Source organism: Tachypleus tridentatus, chromosome 4 (genome assembly GCF_004210375.1).
Source record: "Tachypleus tridentatus isolate NWPU-2018 chromosome 4, ASM421037v1, whole genome shotgun sequence".
Lineage (NCBI taxonomy): Eukaryota > Metazoa > Arthropoda > Merostomata > Xiphosura > Limulidae > Tachypleus > Tachypleus tridentatus.
This window is the reverse complement of record NC_134828.1, coordinates 50,321,684-50,344,416: the sequence shown is the minus strand read 5'-3', so window position 1 is coordinate 50,344,416 and position 22,733 is coordinate 50,321,684. Positions and strand designations below refer to the sequence as shown.

The 22,733-nt window shown below is 31.6% G+C and overlaps 1 pseudogene across 1 annotated transcript; it reads left to right on the top strand.

Annotated features, from left to right (window-relative positions):
• Positions 1–382: 382 nt before the first annotated feature.
• LOC143249107 (protein disulfide-isomerase A3-like) lies at positions 383–22,529 on the top strand (annotated as a pseudogene). Its single transcript, XR_013027553.1, has 12 exons — positions 383–662; positions 5,012–5,099; positions 6,037–6,148; positions 6,771–6,910; positions 7,446–7,567; positions 7,970–8,068; positions 9,718–9,818; positions 10,183–10,354; positions 14,383–14,616; positions 18,051–18,122; positions 19,111–19,165; positions 21,140–22,529. The product of XR_013027553.1 is annotated as a protein disulfide-isomerase A3-like (transcript).
• The last annotated feature ends 204 nt before the right edge of the window (positions 22,530–22,733 follow it).

Sequence of the window (22,733 nt, the reverse complement as noted above, 5' to 3'; positions counted from 1 at the left end):
CGTAACATTATAACGCCTCCACAGCTGAAAAAGCGAGCATGTTTGGTGCGACAGGGATTCGAACCCGCGAGTTTCAAAATGCTGATAATAGTTATAACTATCTTTTTTATGCGAAGAACTTCTTACTCAATATTTATCCCAAAACAATATTATTGTACACTTTTACATTTAGATATAAAAGTTTCATAGAAAATTTCTATTACATCAGTGTGTTTCGTAATATATATCTCTTCTAACCCTTCTAAAATTTGAAAATAATAACTTTAAACGTCATTCGAATTCAAAGCATCCCCGTGTACTTCGTAAAGTTGATCAGGTCTATGGCTTGAAAACTGACGAACCAATGACCATGTAACAACACAGAGCAAGCCGAAGTTATTTGAGCCACGAAGGTTCGCCATGTTTCCTAATAGAAAAAACGTACGGTAGTATAAGGTTAGACGAAATATTATCGGTTGTGTATCGGTATTGTCCTTAAATGTACTGAGGAAAAAAGAGTACTGTAGTTATTTGGTTAGGCCATATAAATTATGATGTTTTTACGCATAAGTTTTAGAATGAAACAACTTTTGCTGCTAGTTTATTTAGTAGCTTTTTCTTCTGCTAGTGATGTCTTTGATTATTTAGGTCCAGATTTTGAAGATCTGGTGAAAGAACACGATGTAATTCTCGTGGAATTTTTCGCTCTATGCTAAGTAACAATTAACGTTGTAAACCTTAAACAAGTCTAACGAAATTATAAATTCGGAAACTTAGTAATACTGTTACTTCTGTTTAAGTACTTTTATTGATGGTTTAGTTATCTTAAAAAAAAAAAAAGCGTTGTCAGACTCGTTGAACACACTTAAAAATTTGACTTAAACAATTCTTGTCGAACACGTTTGAAATTCAAGGTTTTAGTAATAGTACTAATTGGTATTATATAGTGCTGCTTTGTTAGTACTAGTACTAATTTTTCGTTTTCATAATAATAGTGGTTAGTACGTACAACAGGTCACACTCGCAGAGTATCTAATATTATAATTAGCAGTAATGCTACAGGAGAGAACTTGTGCAATTTCTTAACTATACCTGGTGTAACTGAGTGTTAGAGTGCAAGATTCTTAAGCATGTCATTGAACCTTATCATTTAGTGTATAAGAATATATGATAAATCTAACCACTATATCGCTATCAGTTACTTGTACATGTATACCATATTTATGAAATATCATATCATTAAGGGAATGCTCCTTATTAAGGCGTACATATATATAATATAAATGAATGTATATTCCTTTTCCAATTGTTATAAATTTCACACTATTTTAAACATCTAGATCTAATACAATTGTGTATTATCATTTTAGATTATAAACTGCATAAGAGCAAGAGCTTGATACATTTCTGAAGTGAACAAAATTTTTAAGGCATTAGTTTCAAATAATTCACCAGAGTTGAAGTCGTCTATCATTTTGCATATGGAAGTGGGAGGGGGGGGGATGCAAGACTAAGCAAAGTGGCAGAAGCCACTCAGTGCTAAAGCCCTCCAATTGCTAAATTATAAACAAGTTATGACAGAGGCATGACAAATAAATTGCATCCATATACTGAGCAAAAGTTTGAAAGAGATTGAAACTGCAATACCTACTACATTACCATACAATATTGTATTTATAAAGTTGTAAACTTTTGGAAGAATTTTTTTTCCAAATAGCAAGGCTGGATTTCAACATCTACAAATTAAATTTTACTCCTGATAGTAGTTGATAGGTCTAACTTTATGTACAGGTATTCAGGGTTGAAGTTTTAGAACTGCATGACACTGGGACTAAATAATTTGTGTGAGGAACAAAGTTTAATCAAACATTGTCCACTGGAAAGTTTATTTTTCTTTCATAATTATATTAGGTTATTCAAAAGTAATGGCAGATTTTAACTTTCCTGTAATATGAAATAAAACAATTAAAAAGCAATGTTATTAATCAAAATGGGAATCTAGCAAATCTTGCACTTGTGCCAACAAGGAAATGAGTTGTGCTATGACGATAAAGCTCTGAAGCCCTAGAATTTGTTCTTTAAAGCCAATCTTTGCTGCTGCTCTGTTGTGGAGTCTTTTGTCCTAGTAAAAAAACTTGTCCAAATGCTTAAAAAAATCTGGGGAGTAAGGAGGATGGGGCAGTATTCAGTAGCCCAATTCGTTGAGCTTCAGGAGCATAATTTGAGCGATGTGTGTAGCAGAGCATTATCATGAAGAAAGATTGGTGCTCTTTGATTGACTAGTGCAACTTTTTACACCCTTGTTCTAATTAATTGAAACAAATAGTTATTTTACAATATTTTCAGCATGGCAGCTGGTGCAGGCTTGCTGGACCTGCTGATTTCCTTTAATAGTCACTTTTTCACACAAACAGCGTCATTAGCTGTGTTTTGCAGTATGGTTGATCTATTTTTGAGATATATGATGAAATTTTCAGGAATACAGTCATTCGAAATTGCGTTAGAAAGGCAAGGAGACCAGTCAAAAAAATCTTACGAACTCGATGAAGAAAAAATGGTATCAATGGGTTCTAAAATACAAGAACAGGATGCAAGTACACTAGAGGAAGGTGTTATTCAGTGAAGAGACTCATTTCTTCGTACAGGGTCAAAGAAGTCTGCATGTTTGCAGATCTCCAGGTGAGAAACTTCAAGAATCTCGCATCAATCAGTTTGTAAAACATCCCTTGAAGATGTTTTGGGGATTTTTCTGTTACTATGGCATCAGAGGCTTGCATATCATAGAAGGTATGTTGGGAGGACCGCGGTACATCGGAGTTTTGCAGAGATGAGTCGTTCCAGAATTGAAAGAGATTTCCAGATGAATCTGGCATTTTTCAGCAAGATCTGGCTCCATGCCACACATCAAAACTTGTGAAAAATTTTATGACTACAACGTGAATAAAGGTGCTGGAGTGGCCTGGAAACTCTCGGGACTTCAATCCTATTAAAAACTTTGGGTGATTTGTGAAGGACTTCGGGGAAAAGACTGTACTACGAAAGATAAGCTAATTGAGGTGTGGTACCGCGATCCAAAAATTAGTAAAGATTGCAGTCAACTCGTGGACACGATGCTAAAGTGGATATTAGATGCCCTACTTGACCTACAACTGGCATTATGTTCATTGCATTTGCTGCACAAGAAAAAACAAAGCAACAATTCTGTAGTTTTAGGTGTTTTGTGGGATTGAGAAAGTAGGCAAATAGATTTTTGAGAAGGATGAGGTAGATTTTTCTAGGATTGATTTCCAGTAATTGTACACCCTTAAAGTGGCATGATGTACATAGTGCTCTTGTGTCACAAGACTGCTGTTATAAGTATTAACACTTCTAATAATTGTGAAATATTGGATGTTATCATATTTGGGTATCTGGTGGCTGCATGTCTAAGTTTCTTGGTCACTTTTGACTTTTGTAGAACTTGCAGCTCCTGGACCTTTGGTCTTCATTGGCAAGGACCCTGCAGCTAAACTTCATTTGCTATTCTTATCCTTGTTGTGTTGAAGATAATGGGTTTAAGATTGCAGTTGTAACACATCTGAATATTAATAAACACAATTACCATCATTCTGTGAGCAGGGGTGTTTTGACAAATCTACGACAATGTCACCTCCATGATTACTGACTTTCCCTTAAAAACAAATGTTTGATATATTCCTAATCATAAAGTTTTTGCAAAATTCAATGTTACTTTGATAAAGCAAGATGCATACTTTGTGAAGTGAGAAATTAAGACTTGAATGCATTAACCAAATGAAGATGAACATCAAAATTTCTTTAAGTATTCAAAAAGGTTTTTGAATTGTGGGCAATTTCTCTAAGTTTTTCTTTACATTAATTGAATTATCATGGGCAAAAGTTCTTGTTGGTACTGGATATGGCAGGTATAGTGTGGCTGACATATTGCATGTTTTTGTTTGTTTCACTTAAATTTATATAACTGTATTATGTGGAAGAAATGCATTTGAGTTATTTGTGTAATAAATTGGTTTGACTGGGGAAGAAAAAAAGGGTAGTCTTAATACAATGGTGGATAAGCCATCCAAGCAGTGTTCTGTTAATAGTAGTGAAGCTTAGAATTGTATAGTGTATTACTAGGCATTTATTACATGTTTGTGGCTAAGTATTTCTATACATATTGCTTGTTAAGCCTTGTACAAAATTGTATAGTTTTGATTTGTTGGGAAGGGTTCAGAGAAGAGCTGTTAGAATAATTCTGGAATGAACTGGTTATCTTACCAACATAGTATAAGATCTGTTAACTTAATGTTAAACATTAAGTTAAATTTGTGCTTGTTTGGAGGCTTAATAGGATAGAGTTGTGTTTTAAAGACAGGAGGATAAAGCTAAAGTTTATGGTTTGAAAGACAATCTCTAACAACCTTTCTTTTCTTTCTTTTTTAAGAGGGTTGGCAAGTCTCTTCTGCTGGATCTTGGTTTTGTTTCTTAGTACATATTGATATTAGTTGTATTGCTTTAATCAGAATCCATTGGTTAATGTTAGTTGGTTTGAGTCTTTTTTGAGAGCTAATTGGACTAGTTTTTGTGGTAATTTGATAACCCTGAAGGCTTCATATGAGTTGCCATGAGCATTAGTGGAGGCAAGCACTTTTGAGTTCAGGAGAAATTATTTTATGAAACAGTGTAAATTTAGTTATAAACTTTCACAAAAGAAAGTATACTTTTATTTTGATAAGTTACTTTTTATTATGACAAACAGTCATGTAATAAATGCAGCCAATATAGTCGGTAGAATGGTGTATATTGGAGCTACATTTTGGCAGTTAGAAGGATACCTTAAAATATTTTAGTTTGGAAATTACATAAGTTCTCTAAAATCATGATGTGATAAAATTAGATACATTATTTCAAAGACTGGGATATCCTTTCTACTTAATGGAATTGGATAACAAAGGAATATGGATAAACTTGGTGCACAAGGACAATCTAGAATGACTTGCAGTTGCTATTTTTAAGTGTTTTTTTTTTTCAGGTGTGGTCACTGTAAGAAACTTGCTCCAGAATATGAAAGTGCAGCAACAACTTTGAAAAACAATAATCCTCCAGTGCCACTTGCTAAAGTAAGATAATAGAACAGCCATAAAAAAAAAAAACTTACAATTTACTAATAACATCATTTTTAAATTATTTACCAATGGGGAAAAAAAAATTGTTTAAAACATTATAGATGGTCAGATCTTGGTAAAGAAATAAAAATGAATTGTAATATTCCAAGACCTTTGTTACTTTGTTTTTACAATGCCATATTTATTTTAATTTTCTATTGTTTAGGAAACAAGCATCATCAGTGTATATGATTAACACTTAAATTCTTTGTAAAATAGTGTTGTATAACTAGTTGTAGACATTTAAGTAACACTGATTTAAGAAGCAGAAAATGGGAAGTACAATTAATAAACAAATTGGTGGAAAGGGAGCAAGTTTGCATTTCATGTATAACATCAAATGCCTGTTTGGGACCACTGAATTGAATGGCATTGTAATTTAGGAAAAGCTTAGATTCTTAAATCCAACATGCATGTGTCCACTGAAATTGAAAGGCATCAACTCTTTCAAACAAACTTAGATTTAAGTAAAATAATTATAGATATTAGAATTGGTATTTTTTTCATTTTGTAACATTTAGTTAACACTAGATTTTATTAGGTGTCTGGTTTTTTAATTCCCAACACATTGCAAGAAGAAATGGCAAACTAACATTTATTACACTGTTTAATTAAAATTACTTTAAGTAACAAGTATTGGAAGTATAATTATTATAATTAAAAAAATACAATATCAAGCATGAAAATAAATTAGGAAATCATTAAGTATAATTCTTGTTTAAATTGTGTAACATGCTCTAGTATGAATTGTACCATGCCCACTTTTTAAGGGTTTTGCCTCCTTTCTCTCTCTCATTCTGTTTATAGATGTGATTTAGAACTTGTGAACTTCAGTAAACATGCTAGTATTTCCTCTGGCACTTCATAACATTATATTGAACTCTTTTTATAGGTTGATTGTACTTCAGACAATGGGAAAGAAACATGCAGTAAATATGGAGTCAGTGGATATCCTACTCTGAAAGGAGAATTTTCAGCAGAATATTCTGGACCTCGACGAGCAGGTTTTGTATAGATCGAATTTTATTTCAAAACTGAATTAGTTTTTTGGTTGGGGTTAATGATCCAAGAATGCATTTAATTTTTCTATTTTTATAAGGGGGAAAAAACTAGTTTATTGTAAGCTAACATGTATAATTGTTTAACTTTTGAAAATTAATTTCCTTCAACTAACAAGTCTTCAAATATAATTGTAATTGTCAAAATATGAAATTTCAAATATAAAAGAAAAATCCTATTTTAGGCTAATACTGATCACTCATTTTAAATTTGTGTAGAATAAATTGCACCATTTATAATGGTCTAACTTCTAAATTCTCTAATTGTATTGTCTTGAAGTAATTTAACAATGTACATAAGATTTTTATTATCTGTCTAATGAATTCATAATTTCCAACTCATCACAGGAAGATATAAGCATTGAAAATATTAAAATTTGTAAAGTAGACAAGTACTTTTACTGTAACTTCTATAATACTTGTGTTAATTTTAACATGTGCATATGTTTTTAAGGTAATATAGTTAAAGATCTAGGTTCATGAATTATTCATTCCTGAAAATTATGAAAATGACTGACAGAATATCTAATGTAATTTTTAAGTTAAAACACATTTGTATATTTTCCAGATGGCATAATAAAATACATGAAAAGCCAAGTTGTTCCAAATTCCAAAGAAGTAAACACAATAGCTGAAGCTGAAAAACTTTTAACAAAAGATGAAATAGTTATTTTTGGTAAATCTCTTTTGGAGCTTTCATTGGTTAAGGTAAATTGGAAACCAAAAATTATCGGAAAGAAGAGCTAAATCTTTTTTTGTAATTAAAGAAAACTCCTCCATTTTTAGGGTAGCCATTCAGATTTTTTGACACTTAGTTTTTCTTGGTGTTGCAGCTTTTTAAATCAAGATGTATTTGTACATTGTCATTCAAATAATAAAACATTATTTAGTTACTACTTGATAATATTGTTAGTGTTAGAATGGTCCTTCATACATTCATAAGGACTTCAAGTGGTGGATCCAATAAAGCCCTGTGTACACAGGTATTATTTGTATAATACATATGTAAAGAATCAGTATTCCTTTAATTTCTATGATAGATAAGATTCCTGTGAGTGCTAACTGGTTAACACCTCTAACTATTGATGTCCCCATATGCACCAAATTATCTGCTGTACATTTAAAATGTCCTGTATTTATGTAAACCTCTTCATGCTCATTATTCAATATATTCTAAGTTAATTGGTAATATCTTGGTTATACCAGTGTCTTTTTATAAAATTTGAATTCCTGTAATTTGCAGGGTTTTTTTAAAGATGACAAGTTGAAACAGACCTTCCAGAAAGTGGCAGACAAGCAAAGAGAAAACTATAGTTTTGGTCGCAGTTCAACTGAGGAAGTTCTCAATAAATATGGATATAAAGAGTGTGTAATTTTAGGGTCTAAAATGTATATAGTCAAATTACGTGTTTGAATGGAGGTACATTATTCCAATGATGAGTCATAGTTTAAGCTTGTGGAAGTGATATATCTTAACACAAGTTCTAATTCACTTTCTTAAGGAAGCTTGAAGACTTTCTATATTTCAGTGGCTAGTCTTAAGATTACAAACCTTGGGTTTTTTTTGCTATACAAAATACAGAACAAATAAAACATGATTGGAAGTGTATTTACAGCTTTTACATTTGCAATAAAGATACTTAAGACATGAGTATAATTCCTTTTTCTCCTCTTTGTGAAATATAAATATATGCTGTTATTAGCATATACTTTAAAACCATCTTGGTGATAAGTTTAAACATTGTTTTGTCTCTTTACATCGTAAAGTCAAATAGTTTTGTTTTGGCCAAAGAAGTTCCAAAACAAGTTTGAAGTATGAGGGCCCTGCAGAAAGCTACAAGTTGGAAAATTCATTAGAGATAACTAGTAAGCTTTATACATTTTCTTTATATAAAATCTCACAAGCCTAAACTAATTTTTTTTTTTTTTTTGTACAAAAGACTTGTTTTAGAAATCATTACTTAATTTCATTCTCACTAGTAATTCACTTTCTGTGGAGTTGTTTAAGGAATGTTTTTTTCTTTTACTCTAGTACAAATGGCTCAAGTATATTTTTAATTTATTGGTATACATTTTGTTATTGTAAGTAACTAAAATCTGAAATTTTCAGCTTAAACTTCAATGAAATGACTTTCCAAATTTCACAACCCCTAGTGCAGTGAGAAACAATACTCAGATAATGTGCTATATATGTTAGCTCAAATGTAAACAGCTAATGAGCTTTCTTTGAGTTGATTTTTACAGGATTACGGATCCAGAATGTACAAAGTAGTTATAAACCCATAAAAATAAAATGGATATGAGAAGGTTGAGTTTAAACTATTATAGTAAGAAATAAAACTTTGTTTAATTTCATATTTATTGGGTTTTCACTGTACATTAATCTTTCTACAGTTGATGTAGAGGGATTAAGAAAATATGTAGTTTTACCAAAACAATTATTTATTAAGGAGGTTCCAGAGTGTGAATCAAGTGCTAAAACTAAGTGGTATTTGAATGATTGTCAACTTTTGATGTATTTAGTGGAAATACTTTATTAGAAACTTGTTCAACAGATTTGCCAAATGTTGTAAAGATGCATGTAGTGACCCTACAGTATGAATAATGGGTTAAATCAACATTTTCATAGGGGTTAATAGAATCCAGTCAAACCAGACCGTTTGTTACTGGTAGAGTGGGAGTGTCTTGGGTCAGTGTTGGGAACTTTGCTTTTTCTTGCATTAATAATATGGATGGGGTCATAATTAAAGTTTGCAGATGACAAAACCTTTGGTATTTTTGACTACAGGTGTTGAGTTACTATAAAATAACTTCCATTAATTGGTTAGTTGCACAAATATTTCAAAAATTATGATTAGCTTATTTTTATTTGATACAGTTGGGAATTGACATGGTGTGAGTAGTGCCATGGTGGACCAATGGGGGGAGGAACAGTTTGAATATCTGGGGGAGGACATGGCAGATAACCACATGGTTTTGCACAAAAACGCATTAGTGCAAGTGAGGTAAAGGACCTTGGCATAGTAGTAGATATTAAATTTTGGCATATCTATGAGTGTGGAGATCCATTCATCCATTAGGTTTGGTGGTATAAACAAAAATGTAAGCAGAACACATTAAAATGTCTGGGTGATTTTGAAGCTTTATTTATATATCAAGCAGTATGTGGTATTATCAGACTTCAGTCATTTGCTTATCAATTAATAGAATTGTTAAAATTGTTGATTGTTAATGCTTGAGCAAGAACATTCAACATTACATGATTTACATCACTGAAGATATTTTTTGTCCTTATCTGGAGTTTGAAATAGAGTACATATAATTTGAGAACTGCATTAAGACTTTTAGTTTTGGTGTTAACATTAGTTTAGATTATATAAGAATACAATTTTTCCCAAATTCTTTTATTATAAAGGCTGGATCAAACTAAATACTGTAGTTTTGTATATAGTATTTAATGATATGGAATATTTGTTAAAACTGTGCATGTAACCAAATATTTCTTTTACCTGTAGCCATGGGCTTGCTGGTCATAGAACACAAAACAATATGCAGCAGTTCAAATCCCCATTAGTTGTTGCTTAATTTAAAGTTGACTATGTAAAGAATACTAAAGGTTAGTTTTAACTTACTTGAAGTGGACCTCTTGGACCTTTTAGGTCCAATAACATAATTTGTATGTGATCATATTAATCATTTCTACATCATAGTAAAATAGCTTAAAATAACTCAATGAGTAGAAAATGTCACTGCCACAATAATTACAATATCATGTTTCATGTTTGTAACTTCATTATTTTTATAGTATTGAGTTCTACGTTGTAGTTATTAGCAGTTAACATTTTAACAATTAAATGTCAATTATCCTATAGTACATAACTGTATGACTGTTTGTAGAGCACTCAGTACATGTATAAGTTTTTAATCTTTCTTCTTGAAAGATGCATGGAATTGTAATGAGCTCATTTCATTTGTGAAAGGAACCAACTATTTGCGAAATCGAATCATGAAGGTGGCTGAGAAATTTAAAGATAAGTTGAACTTTGCCGTGAGTGACAAGGATGAATTTGGTCTTAGTGCTAAGGATGATAAACCAGCATTTGGAGCTAAGAATGACAAGGGTCAAAAGTTTTGCATGGAAGATGATTATAGGTATGGCTTACAGTAATTTCATTGCTTAATTTATATCCAACAGTTCCTTAATACTAAATATAAATTGATGCCAGTGATGAGCTCTTGTATATCAACTTTTTCCTGTCTTTTGTAACCATACAAACATTCAACTATAATTAGTTTCAGTTCAGAATTGTGTAAGGAGGCAGTCTCTGCCTCCTTAAGTTTTTGGTCTCTGTACTATAAGGACTTGTCTGTTATTTACTTGGTTGGAATTTTTACCATTAAGACTTAATCAACTAATCAAATGTTTTTAAGAGGATACTTATAACACCAAATTAACTTATCATAGGAGTTGGCAACTTAGATACTCCCCCTTAGTTAACTCAATGGTAGAAAACCCAGACATGTGAATAGTACACCAGCCTTTCTAATGGGATTAAGGATCAAATCCTGTCTGGTATTAACACATACAGGATTTTTCTAAAGCCTACAGCAGGTTAGCAGCTAAAATGTAAAATGAAACTAATTGGTATCTTGCAATAAAAAAAAAAAGTAAACTATACCTAGATTATCATAGTTACTAATCCTATGTGGTTGCCACATTACCATAAGTACTATTTTAATAATTGATGTTAGGCTTACACTGAGTAGGTGTCAGTTCTTATACCCTTAATTTTTAGGGTATTTAAGATCACAAAGGCAGAAAAAACATGTTTATTTTGAGGTTATGGTTTTCATATACTTCAGTGCTGTTGGATATACTTAAGTTATTGTTGCATCAGTTAAGTTTTTCTTTCTTCATGTTTGTTTAGCAACAGTTCTCCAGTTCAAAATAAACTTCTTGCTATTGAAAATGGAAGTTGTGTACTTCTGTGGTTCTGCATCACTTGACTAAAATTTCTAATTGGTTCTTAATATTTGCATTTAACTTTGTCTACCAATCAAACACTTAAACCAAAAGGTATCTTTATGCTAGATGCTACTTGAAACTGCAAACTATCTTGACTGGTATATTCAATTTGTAATAAGCCTTTACCATGGTTTAAAAGAACTTTTAGCTACAACTTTAAGTAATTTTACAAGATAACTTGTATACATTTATTATACAACCTAAAGAATTTAGACTAAATAAAATTGTTTCCAATAGAAAATAGCTTATGAATATTGTGTGAAATAATGTCAATTCTTGTTTCTAACATTTATTTCTTGTAACTGTTTGATAAATATTATAGCTATGGAAACTCCTCAACAGATTTAAATTGTACATGTAAAAACGGCTTGTTTGGGTTGAGAAAATTTTTTTACGTAGACTTAAATTGTACTAAGTGAGCTTTATCCAGTGAAAATCATATTGTTTAAACTAGTCTTATTCTCAATACTTCTCTAGTGAACTAATAGCAGTGAAGGGTCATGAAGCTCAATGTTAAATTTTAATGTAGCCAAAAATGGAAAAAATTTCAGATTCAAGAGGTGATAAATCAGCACAAATTGCTTTGTATAAATCTTGATATAATGCTCAACTTTCTTGGAAATAGTGTGGTTCAAAAAAATGGTTAAAAAAAAATCTAACTGCTTTAATTTAGGCTAAGAAGAAATGAACAAATGGACAGAAGAACTTTCAATATTAAATTGATTCAAAACATCCCTAAAATTATACAGGGTGTTTGGAAAGTCACTGTGCACGTATATATTTATTAACAGACAAAACTGCACAGTGACTTTCCGAACACCCTGTATATATAATTGTTAATTGGCAACATAGAATTTCACAAATCCATTAAAAGAAGTATCTACTGGAAAAGTTGCAGCCAAAAATACCTACTTTTAGGTATGAATATGTTCAAACATTATATCTTAAATATCAGAAAAAATTGGAAGAATAAATGAGCGAATGGTTGAACTCTTTGGGAATTAAGTTTATGCAAAGATATGACCAGAAGAAAATTAAGTATAAGCAACTTCAACAGTTGAAATATTGTCAAATTCCTGGTATGACTCCAGTATATTTTTATTCATAACACTAACTTGGTTGAAGTTTGGAAGGATAATACAAAACTTACTCATGCCAAATGGCATTTGAAAGTTATTTTACATAAAATTAAAACAACAAATGGCTAACCTGAACTTCTAGTGATAATACAACGGAAATGTTTTTGGTACCAGTTGAAAATAAGTACTTGATACTTTGCATTAACTTTCAGTGTAAAGTTTATGGATGTTGGTTTTAAGGTGTGTACTGTTAATTTAAATCTTTTGTGTGATATTCTAACAGCTGTCCAAATATTATTCTGCATGATTATCAGCAGTTGTGTTAATATCTAGTACTTTTCTGGGCTTTCAAACTTTGGCTTTGATTCAGTTAAAATCTTGCAGCACATTTTTGCTTGAAGAAAACTAATACACTGCTTGGCCAAAATCTTAAGGCCAATGAACACAAAGAAATAATATGCATTTTGCATTCTTAGGCTCAGCCACTTATTTGAGTGGAGCTTTGAAAGATTAAAATAAGAAAAAGGAAAATAAAAATACTTTTTTAGCACTTAATAGGAAAAATGTGAACACTATTAAATTAGTCTAAATGCTAGCTCGTCAAAAGTTTAAGACCATAGTGAAATGAAGCGGTAATCGGTAAACACATAATGAAATTTAGTCATTTGTGTTCAAGCATTAGCGTTGTCAACATCTCCCACTGACATCTCCTCTGTTACATTGGGTAAAAACATGGCAAAGGCTAAAAGGTTGACAGAGTTTGAATGTGGCAGAATTGTCGAGCTGCAAAAGCAAGGCCTCTTCCAACATGGCATTGCTGGTGAGATTGGGCGGAGTAAAACTGCTGTTGCAAATTTCTTAAGACCCTGAGGGATATGGAACGAGAATTTCAAGTGGTCAGCCCAAAAAAATTTCGCCAGTGTTGAGCACGAGGATTTGACAGGTTGTCTGGCAAGACACAATCTGTTCATTGAACCAGATTAAGGCCCTTGTGGATGTAGAATGCAGCTCAAGGACAATAAGACGGCTTCTATGAGATAAAGGCTTTAAAAACTGTAAATGTCTTCAAACTCCACTCCACGAAACCGATCGGTTAAACTTTGCTGAGAAGCATCAAACATGGGATATAGAAAAGTGGAAGAAGGTTTCGTTCTCTGATGAAAAATAATTAACCTGGATGGTCCAGATGGCTTCCAATGTTACTGGCACAATAAGGATATCCCACTAGAGATATTTTCTACACGACGCAGTGGAAGAGGTTCCATCATGATCTCGGGTGCTTTCTCCTTCCATGGAACAATGGAGCTTCAGGTTATACAGGGGCGTCAAACAGCGGCTGGCTACATTGACATGTTGGAGAAAGCATGCTTATTGACTGAAGGCCCTTGCTTGTGTGGAAATGACTGGATCTTTCAGCAGGACAACGCTGCAATCCACAATGCCTGCAGGACAAAGGACTTTTTCATGGTGAATAACGTGATTCTTTTGGACCATCCAATGTGTTCACTTGAACTGAATCCCATTGAAAATGTTTGAGGGTGGATGGCAAGGGAAATCTATAGAAATGGACATCAATTCCAAACAGTGCATGATCTTTGTGAAGCCATCTTCACCACTCAGAATAACATTCCAGCCAGCTTTCTGCAAATGCTTATATTGACCATGCCAAAGTGAATGATGGCCGTGCAACTCGCTACCGAGATCTCTTGTTGGGCATTTCCTACCCTGTTTAGGACTTCTTTTTGGTATGGTCTTAAACTTTTGACCAGCTAGTATTTAGGCTAATTTTGTAGTGTTCACATTTTCCCTATTAAATGCTAAAAAAAGCTTTTAATTTTTATTTCCCCTTTTCTTATTTTCATCTTTTTGAAGTTCTACTGAAATAAGTGGTTGAGTCTAACAATGTAAAATGCATATTTTGTCTTTATGTTCATTGACCTTAAGATTTTGGCCAGCAGTGTATACAAGTAACACTGGAAGTAGTTACAATATCAAAATAGTGTAAGTTTTTATTTTACCATCTCATTAAACAAACATGATTGTTTTGTAAATTTTGCCCACTTTCATTTTTCCAGCCCAGAAAACCTAGAAAAGTTTTTACAAGACCTGGTTGATGGAAAACTCAAGCCTCATGTTAAGTCAGAGCCAATTCCAGAATCAAACAATGGACCTGTAAAAGTTGCTGTTGGACAAAGCTTCAATGAAATTGTAATGGATAATGATAAAGATGTTTTAATTGAGTTCTATGCACCATGGTGTGGTCACTGTAAGAATCTGGCTCTTCTATATGATGACCTTGGAAAAAAGATAAGTTCCTAATTTTCTTGTTAACAGTAAGGCAAATGCTTTGTTCTAAACTTGGTGATAGTCAGTGTATACATCTTTTTATTACTGTTCATAACATTGATTTTATACAGTGTGCACCTGTGAAGTATTAAGTGTTTATACAATGCTCACTTATAGTATCTGTAATATTTGAGATGAAGTGTGATCTAGTGCTTGTATACATAAAGGCAAGTTTTATTAGTCCAAATACTTGTTGCCATAAACTCTTGCACCTTATTGTGCCATATACTGTTAATAGTCCCATAGTAGGTTAAATCATTTTTCTACAAAACTTTGCTTATCTTTGATAGATTTTCTACATGTTGAAAACAAAACTTATTTGACACTGCAACATTAACTGTTTTGTCCATGTTTTAGAATTTTCAGTTAAAGTATACAAAATGTTCTCTTCAGTAGGACATTACGACTCTTAATCCAGAAACTAAGATCTCCTACAGGGTATACCCATAAATCCAGAGCTGTTGAGACTGCAGTTTTATTGCAGATTTTCATACTCTTTTTATATCTGCTTAGTATTTATGGTTGTTAAAACTATTTTTTACTCTTGCATATTAAATAATTTGTAATATTTTTAGTACAGTAAATCTTGCTGACAAAAGTAAAAACATCAAGATGATTATCTAGAATTATGAAAACTTGTCATGAGATACTTTTGGAATAGAACTCTATTCCTTGCATTTAGTTACTGATACCTATTTAACTTTAACCTGTAAATAAAGTATGCTCCTAAATGTACCTAATTGCTTCTACATTTGTAGTTTTTACTTAACTTGCCACCTTACATTGACTATAGCCTAATAGTAGCTCCTACTTTGATAAGAAAACCCACTAGTAGAGAAAAAAATATATGTAAAAACAGCTGGTATGGGTCGAAAAAGCACTTTGTAGAGAAGCAAACAATATTTCAACCCTCTTTGCTCATTGTCAGGTTCACATAGAAAGAGGTAACTGACTGATAGCTGACCACATGTTTGAAGGCAGTTGTGTAATTGAGTGTAGGAATGTAGAGGACGTGCTTAGATGTTTGATTGTATTTATTGATATAGGTATGTTTCTTTGTTCTGGTTTATTTTGGGCTTGTTGTAAAATTAAGGCTTCTTTAATTTTGCATTTGTTTGTTTGTTTCTTTATTTAGTATTTAGGTGTTTTCTATGGTTGTGTTTATTTGACTTGCAGTGTTTGAAAACGTGTGAAGGTCACTTTTTGTGTTCTTTAAATCTGGTTTCCATTTTTCAACTTGTTTCTCCAACATAGAAGTCGTGGCAGTTATCACATTTTATATTTATTTTTGTATTTTATAAATGTTTGTGTGGTGTTTGTCAGTGTAGTTTTTACATAGTATAGACCTTAGTTTTGTGCCTGGTTTTTGAATAAATTTGGTATTAACTGGAATGTCATATTTTGTTACTAGTTTTTGCCAAATGTTGGTTATTTTTCTGCTGATGTCGAGAATATGTGGTATGCAGCCATATATGGTTTAATGATTCATTAAATCTTGCAGTATATTTACTTTTGTTTATTTTGCTTTTTGTCTAGGTGTGTTTTCTATGGTTAGTGGAGGAAACTTGTTAAAGATGATGTATTGTTTTATTTTATCTAATTCATCATTTTTATCTGAGCATAGTTTTATGGCTGTTTATTTGGTTTCCTAGTATGTTGAATTTTTGTTTAATGTGCTGCGTCCCAGTACGGGTGATTTTTCAGTGGATTCCTGTTTAAAATTGTGTATTGGCTCTTGAGGTTAAGAAATGATAGTTTCTTCCTGTTTGTGTGAAGTTGATGTTGGGATGTATAGTTAGTGTGATTGAAAAAATTCTGTAGATGTGAATCCTGCAATCTGTCATCAGCCAGCTCATTCATCACTTTTAATTTCAAATCTAATCTTCACTAAATCATAAAGCCTTAATGGCCAGTTTTGATACCATATCCCTCTTTACAGAAGTTCCAACTGCTGAAGCCTGAAAGATAGCCTTAGAACTCTATATCCGAGACATTAACCCAACCATGGACATTCCCAGCAACCAACTGGCAACCCTCATAGAATTCACCACCATGAAGACAAACTTCATGTTCAACAACCACAACTATATACAAACAAATGGCCAATATTGTTATGACTCAAGTTGAAACACAAACAACTACGACCACAAGTTGGTACTGATATGTAGACGATACGATTGCGGGATTCGCATCTACAGAACACACACTTAATTTTTTTTCAATCACATTAACTCTATACATCCCAACATTAACCTCACATGTGAACAGGATGAAAGCAATTAAATATCATTTCTTAACCTCAAAATTACAAGAACTGATACACAATTTAAAACAGGAATCCACTGAAAAATCACTCATACTGGACTATACATTCCTTGGGACTCGGGAACATGAAACAAAACAAAAACTCAACGTACTAAGAAACCAAATAAACACAGCCATAAAACTATACTCACCAGATAAAATTAACAATGAATTACATGAAATAAAACAATACTTCATCAACATCAATAAGTTTCCTCTACAAACCGTAGAAAACATAGGTACAAACTAGACAAAAAGCAAAATCAACTAACAAATGTAAATATACCCCACAAATTAAAAAATCATGAAACCATATATTGCTGCATACCATATTCCTAACATCAGCAGAAAAATAACCAACATTTGGCAAAAACTAGTAATAAAATGGCATTCCAGTTAATACCAAACTTATTCAAAAAACCAGGCACACAACTAAGGTCTACACTATGTAAAAACTACACTGACAAACATACCACCAACATTATAAAATACAATATAACTGCCACAACTTTTACATTGGAGAAACAAGTAGAAAAATGGAAACCAGATTCAGAGAACATAAAAAATCACCTTCACACGTTTTCAAACACTGCAAATCAAATAAACACAACACAACCATAGAAAATGCCCAAATACCAAATAAAGAAACATAAACAAATGCAAAATTAAAGAAGCCTTATACAACTAAAGCCCAAAATAAACCAATACAAAGGAACACCTTTATACCTATATTAATAAATATATCCAATATCTAAGTATGCCTTCTACATTCCTACACTCAATTACACAACCACTTTCAAACATGTGGTCAGCTATCAGTCATTTACCTCATTCTGGACCTGACAATGACTGAAGGTCGAAACATTGTTTGCTCCTCTAATAGAGCTTTCTCTATCCATACCAGCTGTTTTTACATATAGTAGCTCCTACTATACTAATCAATGACAAAGGTAAGAATCGGTACAATTGCATATTTTTATAAATATTTCAGTTGTAATTTATCTCGAATTCCTCTAAATTTGGGGTTTTTTTATTTTCAAAGTAGACATACTTTTTGTAGATCATAACTAAATTAAGTTTCCTGTTTCTAGATGGAAGATGAAGTGGAAATTGTAAAAATGGATGCTATAGCTAATGATGTTCCTCCAAACTTTGAAGTCCATGGGTGAGTTAATTCTAGTTATTTTTGTTTTATAACTGAAGTCACCAACTGAAGTTATGCAGAAGCTATATGTTTGAACATTAATGTAAAAATTGTTAAATCCAGCACCAACCACTTTATTAAAATGAATATTTCCTGTCATTGAAGTTATAGTATAGCTGCACTTGTAACACATACACGATTATGCACAAAATTGTATATTTGGCTTAATTTTGCTTTATTTCTTTGATACATGTGGTTAATAATAGTAATTTTTTTCAGTACAGGGTTAGTTCAGTGTACTGACCCTATGCATATTTGGTTAATAATATTGTTTCTCTAAACTTTAACAGAGGTAAGCAAATTCATTGCTGAAATAAACCCTGTATCTTTTAGGCTTTGAATAATGTTCTTGACCAAAGCATTCATCAGTTTTAATAATGCTGGTTCCTTGGATTTTGGCAAAAAATCTATTCCTTTAGACTAGAATATTTGTCTAAATTGAAAGTAATTTTGAACTGTAGTGAGTTCAGTTGGAACAAGACTTAAATACATTCCACTTAGTTTCAAAACAGCCAGTTTAGTTATTTTTCAAATACACCATTCTTGTGAAAGAGTAAAGTCATTAGTTTCAGCATTTAGACCTGTTATGAAAATATGTTAAGCCACACACTTAGGTTATGAAGTTCAAGTGTGTAAATTATTTGTGTAAGTTGCTATTTATGACCACACATTAGAAGTTACTAAGTGCAGGTGTTTATATGCAAGTTGGTAAATATTGGTATAAAATGTATGATAAGTCACCTTGTACAGTTGTATTCTGTGCATGTGGATAAATATAGAATTCTATCTGCAATATTCAGAAAATTATGTAACAATTTTTCTACACTTTAAAAAGTTATAAACCAAAGTTTTGAAATATCTTTAGTTTTAAAGAATGCCTTTCATTTATCGAAATGTATGTTTTGTTTTTTATGTTGTAGACTTGTTTGAACCATTTTGTTCTCTGCAGGTTCCCAACAATATACTGGGTCCCAAAAGGTGAAGACAAGCCTGTAAAATATGAGGTAACTATTCTTTGTTACTAATGAATGGATATTTAATGTTTTTATTTATGCTTTCATTAGAGTGAGTTGCTTAATCTTGATGCTGATATGTTTCAGTGTATTCCATTATATTTTATTTCACAAAAGCTGTACTTTGTTAAATTAATTCATACCTGTCAAACAAATAGGTACAAAAATTGTAACTGAGTGATGACACTTAAATGAAGTTTATAGAAATGTTATAGAACTTCTAATCATAGTGAAATGTTCCAAAAAATTTACCAAAATATGCTCTAGTATGAACAAAGATTTTCTATAAATGTAAATACTATGGAATGTTAAATTTCATAGGTCTTGCATAATAAATGTAGGAATTGGAAAGTAACTATTTCAATGGAAATCTCAAATGGGTTTTAGTATTAGTTTTTCCTAGTCATCTTGAAGAAATTTTTATTCTTCCCCATAGGGTGGTCGTGAACTGAATGATTTCATTAAATACATTGCTAAACATGCGACGAATGAGCTAAAGGGTTGGAATAGGAAGGGTAAAAAGAAGAAAAGTGAACTCTAACCATCTGTTCATTTCAAATTTACTTTCATCTTCATTACACCCAGGTCATTGAAAACCATTTTTGACATCAGCCTTCTATAATCAGCAGCAGTGATTATAGTCCTTTACGGTAAAAGAAAAGGATGATTAACTTAACAACCAAGCTAATATAAAATTCTTCTTGGGTCAGTTCTTGCATTAAGAATTTCATTTAATAAAATGTTGTATTGTTTTATGTCTTAGTTTGGTTATCAGTTCTTTACATTGTGAATGTTACTTTTGTTCCCCTTATATAAAACGAAATTTAAGTTGCTAACATGTACATTAAACTAATAGTTAGTGTGATTAACATGTACCATTATTGAATGAAACACGTTTATTTTTGTAATGCTTACATTAAAGTATGTGCTTAGATATACATACTTTTAAATAATGTATAATTTAACTTTGTAAGGTGGTGTTGAATATCTTTTACAAACTGCAACTTTGTAAATACTTTTAATTTAGTGGGGTCTAGTATCTGGCATGCAAGTATTCACACTATTAGTGTTTGAAAGACCAGATAATTCAATCCCTCACTTTGCAGTTCAATTTGTTAGATAACGCTTGTTTTAGCTCTGTAGGAGTGATACAATAAAATGAATTATGTATATTGCATACGTTATTTTAAACTTGAAATTAAATAACTCAATTGTTATTTATTTATTTAAAATACAAGTTGCTGCAAATAAATTTGAATGCCTTGAACTGGAAATTTGTACCTAATATTTCATTTAAAAAATGCAGTTTCTGAAGTTTGTGTAGACAATCCAAACCATGAACAAAGGTTGACACTTATTTGGAATGGTAAGTTTTTAACATATTGGTTAAAATGTAATCTATAAAAATATCCTAATCTTTTTAAAAATTCTGACCTTCTTAGATCATGTAGCTCAAATACTTGAATATTTGAACTTTTTAAATAGAAATAAGTAATGATCATTTATAAATTAAACTAGAGAAAGTAAGCATTATGTTTGTACATGACATACTTTTGTCAAAATGTTACCTTCTGAGCTTTCAGATTTGAAAAGTAGTCACAGTAGTTTTCTCCAGTAGATGCCATTATTCCTTATTACACCGAATGCAAGACAAGACAGCTATCGAAGCAACCGCTTTTTAATAATAATACAAATTTATTAGACTGCAAGAACGCTTGGAATAAAATTTGGCACTCGTCAAAAACACGTGCCTGACTAGGACTTCAAACTAAAGTTAATGAATAATGTCAATATTAGTAATATCAAAGTAAATAAATCGAGAAAAAAACATAACTTAATACTAAACAATATTCCAATATTAACTTTCTAAATTAATGTCAAGTGACAAACGGTGATAATTTACCTACTATCTTGTGAATTAGTTAACTTTATATAGGGGGATTTACGTTTAAGATTTTATTTCAGGGATTGACTGTTCAGCACATACGAAGACTGGGTCAGCATTTGATATCCATATGAAAGTGATTCGTTTTCTGGTGATGTACTATTGAAGATAAGTATCTTGTGTTTTCCACAATTACCTCGTTAGGAGATGGAGCTCGACAAATGTGTGTGTGTGTTGAGGATAAAAATAATGGAGGAAAGGCAAATATAACAGACCAATTTTTGTGTATATAGAATTTTAATTATATCCAGCATTAGCAAATTTCATTAAACCAGTCACCGTGAAAAAAATAGGGGGAACTTAGTTACTTAATAGTGAATAGCTCTGAAAGTTATCAATAAATGGCGAAATAAGCTTACAAAACTGTAAACGTGAATTTTTTTTATCCACTTACAAATAGTTTTAATTTTATCTTTTCTCCTCATTCACTTATGGAAAGAAAAAAACAAGTTTAATATAAGTGAATACCAGAGTAGCAGCAGTACATTAGTAATCAGTTTTTGTTTCCTTGGAAACCTGTAGTATTGTATCACTCATTTCTCAATTTTAAGATTTGCTGTTAAGCTCATTTTTGTAACTTCTACAATGAAGATGTTCGTTAAACTGATATTCGTTCTACATGTTTTAAACCTTTTTCGTTTTGATGTTGCCGTGCAGTAATTTTTTACAAAGGTAATTTCAGTGTCTTAACCATCGAATTTAGGGACGTCAAAGGAAATATTTCATAACGTTCTCGAGTAATCTCGGCAATATATAACTAATATTAATGTTCATGAACATTTGTTTTAAACGTATCTCCATGCCTCGTTGCTAAATACTTTATTTACACTGCAGGATTTTGGAGAAAGTTGCAAGAGATAACGCTAATACTGACTGTTCATTGCAATTAATCCAAAGAAATGGGCTCAATTAAAATAAAAATTAAGTCTTACAAGGTTAATCGATAAACAAATCTGAGGTTTATCCATTAAGATTACTCGTATTCGTAGTTGTGACGTCTTTTACATTCAGAACTAGCGTGGACTGATAGTCGCTGTACTCAGGCTATGTATCCGAGAAAAACTTTAGGCACCTGTTTACCAACCAGTAATTAAAAGAAATCAAAATATATTTGTAAACCTATCTAAAGAAACGCGAAATAATATATATACTGTATATTTTGCAAATCTATCAGTAAGCAACCTCTTAAAATATATATAACAAAAAAGTAAAAATATCTTTAACCAATAAAAACTTAAAAAAACCAAGAATATTGAATGTATTACTGTTTCAGTAACATGAGATGTAACATTCGCTATGATATTTTTCTTAGTACTCAAACTAAAAGGCAAGGAAAAGTTTGGTATGCATATGTAACAAGTCTTGATTTTTGTTAGATCGGCTATGGAATAAAAGAAAACGTAGAATGACGAAGGTTGTTCAAATGTAATGTTCTGTGAAAAAGCAGGTAAAAGAAGGCGATATACAAAATACAGAATTTTCAACGTTTTTTTTAATCTTTACCATTACCCTTTAAGCATGCATTACATTCAAAACAAATTTTTAATGTAACATTAATGTTCGTAGTTGGGTATAACTAGGAAAAATGGGTTGTGTAGCATTCTATTTAACAAA